We start from the raw sequence: 15,441 nt of genomic DNA on the forward strand, positions 1-15,441 counted from the left end.
CAACTCCCCAAATCTAGGCAAATAAGCATAGATCTATTTATTCTTGAATTTTTTTTCAGGATATGAGTCCCCTGCCCAAATCCAAAGGCCTACTTGAACACAATTTCAGTTCTTTTCTTCTTTCCCAAATAACATCAGTAAAATAATTTATGTTCTTCCTCAAAAAGACGAAAGCCAAACTCTTCTGATACTATTTCAACAACCCTTATTCCTCCACTCACAGCCTCTCCTCAGGTGAAGTTTTTTCTCCCTTTCTCCAAGCCTTTGCCTTCCTTCTGCCTCCTTTGTGGGTAAAATTAACGTACTGCCTAGAACCAGACCTGTCACCTTCTGACTCACATTCTCCCATAAAGGTACTGAAAAGCCTTAAGAAGATTCATGAAGCATCATTAGACACTCAAATAAAACTGTCAATATGAAAAAAAACATGGCCAGGCACGGTGGCTCACGCCTGTAATCCTAGCTCTTTGGGAAGCCAAGGCAGGTGGATCACTAGAGATCCGGAGTTCGAGACCAGCCTGGCCAACGTGGCAAAACCCCATCTCCACTAAAAATACAAAAATCAGCCGGGCATGGTGGCTCACTATAATCAACTCAGAGAATAGCTTTGCTGTCCTCCATTCTCTATGGAATGCCAAACACCTGTGCTATCTTAGACTAGTCACAGGACTTGAAACTAGCCCAATTGTCTTATAGAACTGATGTTTACAGCTTCTATTGAATCCACATAGAAATTGACCTTCCCAGTCTTAAAATTTGAGACTGTCACATTTGTCTTTTCTGAGTTCCTTTCTCAGGAAACCAACCATCAGGCTTCCTAGATAGTATCAAGGAGCTGAAACTCACCAGATCACTGCCTCTGGACAATGAGATGCCAGACCCCTCACCCATCATGACTACCTAAATGGCCACCGGCTTCCTGTTGACCAACTCTTTCTACTTATCCTTTCCTAATTCCTGTTTTCCCACACAAGGTTACATTTCTTCCTTGCTATATAACCTCCAGTTTTGGTTGGTCAGGGAGACGGATCTGAGGCTGATCTCCCATCTCCTCTGCTGCAGCACTTTATTGAAGCTTCTTCCTTGGCAATACTCATTTTCTCAGTCATTGGCTTTCTGTACAGCAAACAGCAGGACCTAGAGCAAAGCCCTGGCGTTTTGGTAAGAGATTCAATGATGTCTCTTCAACCAAGTTGCTTATTTTCACCATGCAGTAAAAATAAGTACCATAGGCTGGGTGCGGTGGCTCACGACTGTAATCCCAGCACTTTGGGAGGCCGAGGCAGGTGGATCACTAGGTCAGGAGATAGAGACTATCCTGGCTAACACAGTGAAACCCCATCTCTACTAAAAATCAAAAAATCAGCCGGGCGTGGTGGCGGGTGCCTGTAGTCCCAGCTACTCGGGAGGCTGAGGCAGGAGAATGGAGTGAACCCGGGAGGCGGAGCTTGCAGTGAGCCAAGATAGTGCCGCTGCACTCCAGCCTGGGCGACAGAGGGAGACTCCATCTCAAAAAAAAATAAAGAAATAAATAAAAATAAGTACCGTATAAGCCTTGTGTAGATAACTTGTTTCCTTTAACCCACTCTTTATGGGTTAAAGGACACCCCCCACTCTCAGCTTCAATCTTTGCCCCAAACCACTCTCGTTACCCACTCTTACTAACAGCCATTCGTTTCGCCTTTATTGGATCCAGCTTCTCTATCCATAGACATGGTTTCTACTGCATGGCTCCTGAAACTTAAATGTGCATATGAATTACTTGGGTATTTTATTAAAATTTATATTTACTTCAGTAATTCTGGAGTGAAGCCTGAAATTCTGCATTCGTGTCAAGCTCCCAGGTAATGTCAGTGTTGCTGATCTGAAATTGTGCATTGGTTTAAAATAGTCTATTGTAACCCTTTGTAGGGTTTTCAGGCTCCAAACTCAGGCTCTGGGAGTTAAATTATACTAGTAACTTATATATCACTTCTGCCAAATAAATAGCCAAATCAATCCATCAGTGAATATTTGTTGAATACCTACTCCAAAGTCCCCTGTAAAATATTTTCTTCTTAGTTTGGTAGATAGTTTCGAAAGCACTTACCACTTCAAGTGTTTGTTTGTTCGTTTGTTTTTGCAACAGAGTCTCACCCTATTGCCCAGACCAGAGTGCAGTGGAATGATCTCGGCTCACTGCACCCTCTGCCTCCTGGGTTCAAGAGATTCTCTTGCAGCCTCAGCCTCCCAAGTATCTAGGATTACAGGCGTGTGCCACCATGCCTGGCTAATTTTTATTTTTAGTAGAGATGGGGTTTCACCATGTTGGCCATGGCTGGTCTCGAACTCCTGACCTCAGGTGATCCGCCCGCCTCAGCCTCCCAAAGTGCTGGGATTACAGGTTTGAGCCACTGCACGCAGCCACCATTTCAAGTTCTAAAATACTTATCTCTAAACCTTTCATACGCAGTCAGTATTCTTCCCCTTTCTCCTTATCTCCTCATCACCAAGTTTTTTTGTTTGTTTTTTGTTTTTGTTTTTTTGCAACAGAATCCCAATCTGTCACCCAAGTTGGAGTGCAGTGGTGCAATCTTGGCTCACTGCAGCCTCTACCTCTCAGGCTCAAGCAATGCTCCCACCTCAGCCTCCCAAGTAGCTGGGACTACAGACACGCACCACCACACCCAGCCAATTTTTGTATTTCTAGTAGAGATGGGGTTTCACCATGTTGGCCAGGCTCATCTCAAACTCCTGGCCTCAAGTGTTCTGCCCACCTCAGCCTCCCAAAGTGCTGGGATTACAGGTTTGAGCCACCACCCCTGGCCTACCAAATTTTAATATAAGATTTATAATTCATTTGTCTGAAGATGGGGTTCAGGGCCAAAGAACCTTTCCAGTATTCTCAAGCTACATTCATTCATTCATTCAGTAAATATTTACTAAGCACACACTACATACATGGCACTGTTGTGTGTACTGTTTACTGATAAGCATAGAACACAAGACAAGCAAGGTCCCTGCAGCTACAAAGCTCAGACCCCAAAAGGGTAGGAAATGAACAATAAAAACATAAAAAATAAATAATTTCAGAGAGTCAAAAGTAAATGACAAAAATAAAACAGCATAATTCAATAGAATGGGACTAAGAAGCGCTACTTTGGATAGGGTAACTAGGGAAAGCCTCTCTGGAGGGATCTCATTAGAGCTGAGATGTAAATGACAAGAAGGTGCCAGCCTCAGAAAGGTCTGAAAGAAGAGGTTCTAATGAGCTAATTTTCATGATTTGCTCTGTAGACTGCTTTCTTGAAAGTTGTAGTTGTGTGTTCCGTGTTCCCTTAGTCTCACTGAACGTGTCTGAAAAAGGCCACTTTGCAAATACAGTGGTGCACAATTACCTCCTGTTTTGTCATCATTTTTAGCTCTTTCCAAAAAAAGATTGATGGAGACTGCCTGCATGAGGGTTGGCTTATCGGGGATACAGGGCAGACAGTCAGCATAGATTTCCATGATCCGGGAGAAAATTATCTGTAGAACATTAAAACTCTTCATTCATTCCTGGAAAGGAGGGAATATTTTCTTTGATAAGCACTTACTGAGCACTTGTAACATGAGAATAAATGTTTATATGTGCATAAACAGATGAAATGCGGGTATGTAGAGATGAATGTGACATGGATTTTGTTGTCAAGGAGCTTACAAATAAAATACAAAGTAAAATGGAAAAAGTGAGAAACTAGAAGTACAAGATAATGAAAATAATCACTTTGCAGGAAGAGTGACTGATCTCGGCCAAGAGAATCTGTAAATGTTCCCATGAGCAGTCTGTATTTGAACTAAGGCTTGAAATAGGAAACATGAGGAGCCATATCCATAGACAGTACGAAAGGCCATAGAATCAGGTAAGACACTTAGGGAGGAAGTGGAGGAAAGAAGAGGCTCAAGGACTCTGCCCCTGCACCACCTGGTTAATGGCCTTGAAGGTGATGCTGCACAAGAAATGCAGATTTCAACCATGTCAAAGGACGCACAGGTCCAGCAAGATGAACGACAAAACTTGACCTTTGGATTGAACATTGTGGAGGTGATGTGGTGACTGGGAGCACAGATGTTTCCGTGAAGGGGAGAAAAAAAAGGTTTATCAAAGTGGATTCAAGAGAAATATGCAAGGAGAATTGAAAACTGGCACCACAGCTCAGGACTTCTCAAACTGTAATGTCACTATGAATCCTGGAGAACCTGCTGGAGTGCAGTTTCTGATTTATAGGTCCTGGGTGGAAACTGAGAGTCTGAATTTCTACCACAATGGCAGGTGACATTGATGTCATTGGTGGATCACAATTTGAGTAGCAAAGGAAGAGAATATTTCAGGAGTTTTATATTAAAAGGAGCAATGAAAGGGACTGGGTGAGCAAAGTAACTAGAGGAGGAGGTGGCATCAAGGATATTATTTTTAAGATTCATGCTATCACAGCATTGTATGCCAATGGGGATGATTCAGCTTTGAGAGGGGGAAAGTCAAAATGAGGAGCAGGAAAACTGAACATCGTCCTTGAGTAGCATGGAGAAAGGGGCACGCAGTGATCAGTGAAGGGGTGGCTCTGGAGGGAAGCCCAGCCAGTTCATGCATGTTACCGGGGGCAGCACAAAGCTCCTGTGCATAGAGGCAGGTGAGCTGGACCATGCACAGGGGTTCTCTTCTGTTTTTATTTCTCAATGCAGTAAGGCACTTAGCTGCTAGGACTGGGAAGAAGAAGAGGCAGCAGTATGAATAATCATGAGGAAGTAAATTGACTAGGGCAGTGGTCCTCAACCCCATGAGACCCATGGCCCTTTTTTTTTGTTTTTGTTTTTGTTTTTGTTTTTTGGGACAGAATTTCGCTCTTATTGCCCAGGCTGGGGTGCAATGATGCGATCTCGGCTCACTGCAACCTCCGCCTCCCGGGTTCAAGCGATTCTCCTGCCTCAGCCTCCCAAGTAGCTGGGATTATACGCATGAGCCACCACACCCATCTAATTTTGTATTTTTAGTAGAGACGAGGTTTCTCCATGTTGGTCAGGCTGGTCTCAAACTCCCGACCTCAGGTGATCCGCCCACCTCGGCCTCCCAAAGTGCTGGGATTACAGGTGTGAGCCAACGTGCCCAACCCATGACCCTTTTTATAACACATACTTTTAACACCCTTGCTACTATTGTGAAAATATAATAATAGTTTATGTAACCTACCTACACACATTTTTGAATCAACATAATTCCTTCACCATAATGTAAAGAAAGAAAAGAAAAATCGTTCAGGCGTGAGCGTGCTGTTCTGTTAGGAAGCCGAAAGCATCTCCACAAGCACTGTGAGTGCCTCTAGAGGGCAGCGAGAATCTCTGAGGCTTGGTGAGACTCTTTCATCGCCGTGACTAAGGGTCCACCCGCAGTTAGTGGTTGTGATTTCATGGGAGACTCTCAGTTGTACATTTTGCTCAGCTGCTTGGATGCAAGCTCAGAGGTGGCAGAGTTGCATTTAATCAGGCTGGCAGCTTTACTGGGGAGTAAACGGACTGAAAATGGTGCAAGGAAGTTTAAGGTCCAGGTCTACAATCTCTATGTGCAATTCCAAAATCCAAAAGAGCTTTGAAAATACAAGTTGGTTGTTGGTGGTTATCCAAAACTCATTTGGCAGTGAAACTCAGCCTGAATAGACACAAAGCTATTTAGAGCCTTTACTGATCCCACTTATTTGAGAATCATCTTCAGTTTCACTGAAGATGATACTACTTAACAGTAGAACCGATTATCTTTCTACAATTTTTTTAAATCTGAATTTGGAAACATTTGTGCCCTTAGAGCTTGGGATAAAGGATTATAAACTGTACATGTAAGGGAATTAATATAATGACGGGCCAGGTAAGCCAAGGCAGGTCAGATAGGAAATAAAGACTTGAGCAGTTAAGACACAGTGAAAAAAATCGGGCCACCAGATTCTGGGTCCCTGTATGGCAGATTGTGGGGTGGAAGAGCTGGAAGTGAGACAGGAAGCCTGGGAGATTCAGAGCTGGATGCTCTCAACTGAGAATCCAAATGGGGTACAGTTACAGATAATGACGGGTGCAGACCCTGTAGTAGCTGAGGATGTCAAGGCGAGGACGTCAAGAATAATCTATCGCCCAGGGATGGCGGCTCATGCCTGTAATCCCAACACTTTGGGAGGCCCAGGTAGGTGGATCACCTGAGGTCAAGGAGTTTGAGACCAGCCTGGCCAACATGGTAAAACCCCGTCTCTACTAAAAATACAAAAATTAGCTGGGCATGGTGGTACACATCTGTAGTCCCAGCTACTAGGGAAGCTGAGGCAGGAGAATCGCTTGAACCCGGGAAGTGGAGGTTGCAGTGAGCCAAGATCACACCACTGCACTCCAGCCTGGGCAACAGAGACTCCACCAAAAAAAAAAAAAAAACCAGAACAATCTATCAGAAGAAGGATCCATGTGGATGTGAGATTAGCACTGGGCACTTACACGTGACTGCCTCCAAAGGGAGTGGTGGCCAGTGTCGTCTGAGAGCTTCAGCTGCCGACGAGCTGCCTGGTGACAGGTGTAGGAAGTAGAAAGGTTGAGCGTGAACAATGGGAACAACACTTACCCGTGGGGGTGACACCTAAAGAGAAAGCAGCCTCCACCCGACCCTGCTTCAGGGGAAGCCACGTCCTCGGGTCGGTTAGGACCAAAAGATGAAGAATTTAGGTATGCAAGATATTTTGCTGATAACTGCCAAGGGGATCAGAAGACACAGAGTAAGAATTTGGGGGATTCTGCAGGGTTTTGAGCCTGGGTCATCCCAGGAAATGTACAGAGCCACGTGAGGATGAGACTCCAGTGTTGGGAGGATGACCTGGGGGTGTCTGTCTCGCCACTTGCAGTGACTGTGATAAAATGGAATAACTGGCTCAGTCCTAATGATACATAACAGCAGAATTTTTGCAAAATTGCTAGATGTACTCATAAGATTGAGTAGTTCAGAGGTCAGTTAACTTTTTCTGGGCCAGATAATAAGTATATTAGATTTTGTGTCACAATTCCTCAACTCTACCATTGTAGCAAAAAAGCAGATATGGCCAGGCGCGGTGGCTCACGCCTGTAATCCCAGCACTTTGAGAGGCCAAGGCGGGCGGATCACAAGGTCAGGAATTCAAGACCAGCCTGGCCAACATGGTGAAACCCCGTGTCTACTAAAAAATATAAAAAAAATTAGCCAGGCGCGGTGGTGGGCACCTGTAATCCCAGCTACTCAGGAGGCTGAGGCAGGAGAATAGCTTGAACCCAGGAGGCAGAGGTTGCAGTAAGACGAGATTGCGCCACTGCACTCCAGCCTGGGTGACAGAGCAAGACTCCATCTAGAAGAAAACAAAAAAAAGCAGATATTTCTCATAGATAAAGGAATGGGCATGGCTCTGTTCAATAACATCTTATTTATGGTTACTGAACTTTTAATTTTATATAATTTTTAATGTTATGAAATATTATTTTTCTTTTGATTTTTTGTTCAAACATTTAAAAATGTAAAAACTTTTCATAGCTCATGGCAGGCCAACTTTGGAACATCTGCCATAGATTGAAGACCTCTGGCATAGTTTAATATTTAGCGGGAAAAGCAGAAAAAGAGATTGGAACCAGATTACTGTGGTTGTCAAAAAAAAGCTAAAGTGTTTGGATGGGAGGTGTGGGTATGTATGCTTTAGAATCCATTAAAAATTGTTAACGGAGGCAAAAGATACGATCTCATCAGTGTTTTAGGAAAATAGGTGGTTGCAATAAAAATGATGGATTGGAAAGATAAGAAATTAGATGCGAAGAGTCAGTTTAGAGACCTTGGCACTTCTATACGGGGACATATAAATGCCTAGAGACCCCTTTGCTTGAGAAAACATAAGCCACTCAATGTTATTAGAAATAATTAAAGTGGTAACATTGAAAAGATACTAAATATACAATTTTACTTTCTCTCTGAACACACTGTAAGTAGGAAAAACATATTAACAGAAACAACAATCTAATATCCTGAAATAGACCTGAGAAAAGGGTTGCAGGTAAAAGAAACACAAGGAAGACACAGAAAAGGAAGGAAAAGAATATTTAGGCACATTAAAGAGATTTAACCCACAGGACTAGGACTCATGCAGTAAGAATATGACGCTGGTAAAGAAATGGGGCTTCACACGGGGAAGAGTTCAGAAAAAGGACTCAGGAGTGTGGTCCAAGATAGAACCAGAGCTGAAATTATTTTCTCTTGGAATTTGAGAATTCTTTTCTATGACAATTTCAAAAATCACTTTCCCTTCTTGAAATGCATGGTTGACCTTTCTGGTGAAACCCTAGGGGCTGGGGGAAAGAGAATCCCTTCCTAGGGGTTATACCCGGGAAGGCACAGGGGAGACGCATTCCAAGTCCTAAAGAGCTCCTGGATTGGGCCAGCAAGACATACTTTTAGCATCCTTCCACAACAGTGATTTCTTGACTCTTTTTTTTTTTTTCTTGACTCTTTTTTTTTTTTTTTAATTTATGAAGTATTTATTGATGATTCTTGGGTGTTTCTGGGAGAGGGGGATATGGGAGGGTCATAGGATAATAGTGGAGAGAAGGTCAGGAGATAAACACATGAACAAAGGTCTCTGGTTTTCCTAGGCAGAGGTCCCTGCGGCCTTCTGCAGTGTTTGTGCCCCTGGGTACTTGAGATTAGGGAGTGGTGATGACTCTTAAAGAGCATGCTGCCTTCAAGCATCTGTTTAACAAAGCACATCTTGCACCGCCCTTAATCCATTTAACCCTGAGCTGACAGAGCACATGTTTCAGAGAGCGCGGGGCTGGGGGAAAGGCCATAGACCAACAGCATCCCAAGGCAGAAGAATTTCTCCTAGTCAGAACAAAATGGAGTCTCCTATGCCCACCTCTTTCTACACAGACACAGCAACAATCTGATCTCTCCTTCCTTTCCCCACACTTCCCCCCCTTCTCTTCAACAAAACCGCCATCGTCCTCATGGCCCGCTCCCGATGGTCGCTGTCTCTTCGGAGCTTTTGGGTACACCTCCCAGACAGGGCGGCCGGGCAGAGGCGCTCCTCACTTCCCAGACGGGGCCGCCCGGGCAGAGGCGCTCCTCTCCTCCCAGACGGGGCGGCCGGGCAGAGACGCTCCTCACTCCCCAGACGGGGCGGCGGGGCAGAGGCGCTCCTCACTTCCTCCCAGACGGGGCGGCCGGGCAGAGGCGCTCCTCACTTCCTCCCAGACGGGGCGGCCGGGCAGAGGCGCTCCTCACTTCCTCCCAGACGGGGCGGCCGGGCAGAGGCGCTCCTCACCTCCCAGACGGGGCGGCCGGGCAGAGGCGCTCCTCACTTCCCAGACGGGGCGGCCGGGCAGAGGCGCTCCTCACTTCCCAGACGGGGTGACCGGGCAGAGGCGCTCCTCACATCCCAGACGATGGGCAGCCGGGCAGAGACGCTCCTCACTTCCTAGACGGGGTGGCGGCGGGGCAGAGGCTGTAATCTTAGCACTTTAAGAGGCCAAGGCAGGAGGCTGGTAGGTGGAGGCTGCAGCGAGCCGAGATCACGCCACTGCACTCCAGCCTGAGCACCATTGAGCACTGAGTGAGCGAGACTCCGTCTGCAATCCCAGCACCTCGGGAGGCCGAGGCAGGCAGATCACTCGAGGCCAGGAGCTGGAGACCAGCCCGGTCAACACGGCGAAACCCCGTCTCCACCAAAAATACAAAAACCAGTCAGGCTGGCGGCGCGCGCCTGCAATCCCAGGCACTCGGCAGGCCGAGGCAGGAGAGTCACAGGAGCCCGAGGCAGGGAGTTTGCAGCGAGCCGAGATCAGGGCAGTACAGTCCAGCTTCGGCAACAGAGGGAGACCGAAAAAAGAAGGAGAGGGAGACCGAAGAGGGGAGAGGGAGAGAAAGAGAGGGAGAGAGGGAGAGAGGGGAGAGGGGAGAGGGGAGGGGGGAGAGGGGAGAGGGGAGAGGGGAGAGGGGAGAGGGAGACTCTTTCTTAAGGAAAGAATAAAGGCACACCCAGAACCCCGCTGGATACCTACTCCTTGGCTGCATTCATTAGAGAAAGGACTCTCAGCAGTGGTGAAGCTTTATCAGTACCCTGCAGAAAATCCGCCGAAACCAAGGTCCCTGCCTGTTAGTTCACGATAGGCACAGTCCTCCAAACCTGTTTGCCCCTCTCTTGCATTCTGATTTACTGCTCGCTCCTCACTTACCTCCTCCTTTGTCCTTTGCTGTTCACAGACTGCACTTGTAAATTGGGTAATTCGAGTTTGATCCTGGGCTGCCCTTTCTTCTACCTACACTCATTCCCAACACTGGGGCTACTAATACCATCTATAGTGAAAAGGGCCACGGAGAAAATAAGCCAAGGGGATATGATAGAGATTGACTGAGTCAACTCGGGTACATTGGCCCCGATGTCACACTTAGGCTGAGAGCAGAATGCTTGGAATAATCTGGGGTGTAGAATTTCAGACAGAAGAAAGACAAATGCAAGAACCCTGTTGCCAGTTAGAAAGATGGATGTAGCTAGAGAAAATTCTGACATAGTTCATTACTGCTTCACTGCATCACTTTCCTGGGGATGGGACAGCACGGCATGCCTGAAGAGCTGAGGGGCTGCACTAGTTTCTTCATATCGACTACATCACCTAAATCAACCTGTTGTAAGGCACATTTAGTGGATTCTTTTAGCTAAAAAAAAAAAAAAAAAAAAAGAAGATAAAATATTTAAGGTCCAAATCAAATATTGTTTGAGTCCCTGATGCTCACATATTTACTCATATTGATCCATTTCTAATTACACACATAAACACATTTTTCAAACCTTTCTGACCATTACAAAACGCTGGTCACTACCCACTAATTGGTTCCAACTCATAATGAAAATCATAGATTTTAATCCTAAAATTAAAAAAAAACTATACATAACTGTGTGTCCCACAACTGCTTATTTTATACTTCTCTCTTTGCCCAAATAAGGTGGAACCTGTATTATTTACAGGCTGATATCATTTGTTCTCACCATTTCAAACATAATATAAAACAATAACCAGTTCTACAATTTCCCTATTTAGACTATATAGACCTTGTAAAACCTGGAGGATCCAATGTGCCTCAATGATATTTTCCTGGACAGATATGCATTTTAAAGTATTGGTTTAAAATCCACATTATGGATACAAAAGACATCTAAAGGCTGATGATATGATATAAAATACATCCCTAAAAGCCAAGTAATTCCATGTAGGAAGTGATAACATTGAAGTTTCCGAAAGAAAGGCTTTCTTAGAAGTGGTGATTCTTGATTTGAGTCTTGTAAAAGATATAAACTTGGAATGGGAGGGTGGTAAATTTTATAGAAAGGGTGATATTAGCGAGGATATCCCAAGGCATAAATTATACTTTCCAGGCTAGAACTGGAATGAGATTATGGAGTTCATATCTGTGCATTAACCGTGTCCTAAATGCAAAATGGCATCCTGGATCAAATCCTAGAACAAATAAAAAGTACATGAGTGGAAAAGCACGATGAAGACCAAATAAAGTCTGGAGCTTGGTTGACAGGACTGCACCACTGTTGATTCTGTATTTTGATAAATGTACATTGGTTGTGTAGGATGTTAACATTAGTGGAAGCTGGGTGAAGTATATATGGAAACTCAATGTACTATCTTTGCAACTCCTCTATAAATCCAAAAGGATGTCAAAATAAAAAGTTAAAAAAAGACCACACCATCTGAGGTTGACTCAAAAGATTTTGAGGGAAAATTTGAGTGATGGTCTGAAACAAGACGGTGCAAGCTCAGAAAATTTACTCCAGATAAGCCCAATTTTAGTAGGTTTGTTAGTAGAAAGGCAAGCGGTGTTTGGGGAAAGGGAGGTTATGGGAATAGTTGTCTTAGTCTGTTCAGCCTGCTATAAAAAAATAATTTGAGTAATTCATATTTATTTATTATTTTTTTGAGATGAAGTTTCCATCTTGTCGCCCACGCTGGAGTGCGATAGCACAATCTCAGCTCACTGCAACCTCCGCCTCCACGGTTCAAGTGATTCTCCTGCCTCAGCACCCTGAGTAGCTGGGAATACAGGCGCCTGCCACCACTCCTGGCTAATTTTTTGTATTTTTAGTAGAGACAAGGTTTCGCCGTGTTGGCCAGGCTGGTCTCGAACTCCTGACCTCAGTCGATCCACCTGCCTGGGCCTCCCAAAGTGCTGGGATTACAGGCGTGAGCCACTGCCCCTGGCCAAGTAATTTTTAAACAAAAGAAATGTATGGCTCATAATTCTGGAGGCTGAGAAGTCCAAGATCAAGGTGCCAGCAGATTCGGTGTCTGCCCAGGACCCACTCCTCACAGATGATGCTTTCTGTGTGTCCTCATAAGATGGAGGGGAAAAGGGCTCCCCCACGCCTCCTTTATAAGGACACCAACTCCATTCATCAGGGCAGAGCCCTCATGACTAACTGCTTACCAAAGGCCACACTTCTTGATACCACCACATCAGGACAGGTTTCAATGCATGACTTTTGGAGGGACACAAATATGTAAACCATAGCAACAGTCCATTCTTAAAAAGAAGAAAAAATCTGGCCAGGCGCAGTGGCTCACGCCTGAAATCCCAGCACTTTGGGATGCCGAGGCGGGCGGATCACCCGAGGTCAGGAGTTCAAGACCAGCCTGACCAACATGGAGAAACCCCGTCTCTACTAAAATACAAAATTAGCCAGGCATGGTGGCACTGCGCTTGTAATCCCAGTTTACTCGGGAGGCTGAGGCAGGAAAATCACTTGAACCTGGGAGGCAGAGGTTGCAGTGAGCCGAGATGGCACCATTGTACTCCATCCTGGGCAACAAGAGCAAAATACTGTCTTAAAAAGAAAAAAAAAAAGAAGGAAAAATCTTATGAAACTGCCAAACATAGCATTAACAAATCACTGTCAAAGTCTGAGGAGAATCTGGGGTCTAAAAAATAGCCTTTAGGCCCTATACTTAGACCCACTGCTAAATTCTCACAGATAATCAAATAAGACAATATTTATATGGTTATAGCTTTCATCTAAAGAGCACAAAAATTTTTGAAAATATACAACAGTATGATGACAAGTCTCATGCTTCTCAGGGTGAAGTACCAAAAAGCTTCCATTTAGATTTTAGATTCTACTTAGATTGTTTTTTGAAAAGCAGAGTTAAATATGCCTTTTAAAAATCATACTCTACTAAGATATCAAATTCCAAGTAGAAACATACATTACTGACTGGTGGGTTATTCTTTTTTTCACAGAAACTCTAAACGTATGTTTAACAAGCTCTTTAGGCCAGGTATGGTGGCTCACGCCTGTAATCCCAGCACTTTGGGAGGCTGAGGCGGGCGGATCACAAGGTCAGGAGATGGAGACCATCCTGGCTAACACGGTGAAACCCCGTCTCTACTGAAAATACAAAAAATTAGCCGGGCGTGGTTGCGGGCGCCTGTAGTGCCAGCTACTCAGGAGGCTGAGGCAAGAGAATCGCTTGATTGCTTGAATCCATGAGGCAGGGAGGCGGAGGTTGCGGTGAGCCGAGATTGCGCCATTGTACTCCCCCCTGGGCGACAGAGCCAGAGTCCATCCAAAAAAAAAAAAAACAAAACAAACAAGCTCTTTAAACAACTGACTGAACTTGGCAAATTAACTTTACCTTTACATTTTGTATCAGGATAGCAAGATTTGGGTTCTAAACTCTGCTCTGTGAACTAATACGTACAGGGCTTTGAATAAGGCATTTGTCACTATTGATTTCACATTTCCTCACCCATAAAATGGATAAGAACAATCCCTAAGGTGCTATCAAGATCAAACAAGTATGTAAAAAGGCATTACAAATCATAGCCAATAATCACGTGGACAGATTTCTTAAAAGAAAATGCAACTACGGAGTTTGCAAAATACTTAATGTGAAATACTATATTAGACCACAGTGACGCATCTCAAAGGAGCAAGATGGGTTCTTTTGTTGTTGTTTTTGTTTCATTTTTTTCGTTTGTCTTTGGAGACGGAGTCTTGACCTGTCGCCCAGGCTGCAGTGCAGCGGCACGATTTCGGCTCACTGCAACCCTTGCCTCCTGGGTTCAAGCAATTCTCCTGCCTCAGCCTCCCGAGTAGCTGGGACTACAGACGCCCACCACCACGCCTGACTTTTTTTTTTTTTTTTGTATTTTAGTAGAGACAGGGGGTTTCACCATGTTGCCCAGGCTGGTCTCCAACTCCTGAGCTTAGGCAATGTGCTGGCCTCGGCCTCCCAAAGTGCTAGGATTACAGGCATGAGCCACCACGCCCAGCCAACACTTGGGTGCTAATCTGAGTTTAGACACTTATTCCCCTGTATAAAGCTTCTTTGTGCTTCAGGGTTATTTTAAAATGCAAACGAAATTATAACAATAGTAATAATAATCATTTTAGAAATTCGATTTCAAGATAAAATGAGACTGTGCATGTATTCAATTAATATTAGCTAAATCAAATAGAAATAAGCTGAAGCTCTAATAATGAAATAATGTTTTACAAGTTTAAGGTTAATAAGCATTTATAGATAAGGCATGTTTTCTTGCAATATTCCGTTCCCAGGGCTCCTGGACTGAAGATTGAAGTTTTTCCCATGGCCTGCGGGTTCCCAGAGTCTGGGCCTGTATAGCCTCTCCACATTCGCCTCCACTCATCTCTCAGGTCCTTCCATAACTATTCCCTCTCCTGTCAGGGAGGCTCTGCCCTCCACGGTGATTCCTGCAGATCAGGGAAACCTCCCCTAACTTCCCAGCTCTCCTATGTGGCTCCCACAGCACCACACACCTCTCCTTCATTGTGCTGATAATAGCTGCATTGTGACATTTACAAGCATGATTATTTGGCTGGTATCCTCTGACTCTGTCTTTATTTACAATGTGGATATTTTGTTCTCTATAAATTTTTGCATTAATTTTGATTCTTTTACATGCCAGGTTAAAATATTACTAATACTGATTACTGAGGGTGTTGTTTTTTTTTGTTTTTGGCACCCCTCAAATTTGCTGCAGACAAGTGAGTTACTCACCTCAATCTAGTTCTTACCCTGCTGTTTTGACCTGGCCATTCCGCATTCAAATCCCAGGAGGCCAGGAATACTTATCCACCAGGGTCTAGAACCTCCGCCTGTCTAGGGGAGAAACTCAAATCTGTATAGCGTGAATTAATGCATAGTTATAGTTTTTGCATTTTAAGGGTTTTAAGGAAAATATTGATTTGTAACACAGATAAAATGGTCGAAATACAAGTTTTTTATGACTAAAATTCCAGCAATGGACAACATTTTTTCTATGCACACCCTCTTTGTGGTCAATTTCAAAAGACAGCCCACTTCTGTTTCCCGGTTTAATTGGTTCTCGAGCTCATTTAGGAGAAATTAAATTTC

Source organism: Pongo pygmaeus, chromosome 3, assembly GCF_028885625.2.
Source record: "Pongo pygmaeus isolate AG05252 chromosome 3, NHGRI_mPonPyg2-v2.0_pri, whole genome shotgun sequence".
Taxonomy (NCBI): domain Eukaryota; kingdom Metazoa; phylum Chordata; class Mammalia; order Primates; family Hominidae; genus Pongo; species Pongo pygmaeus.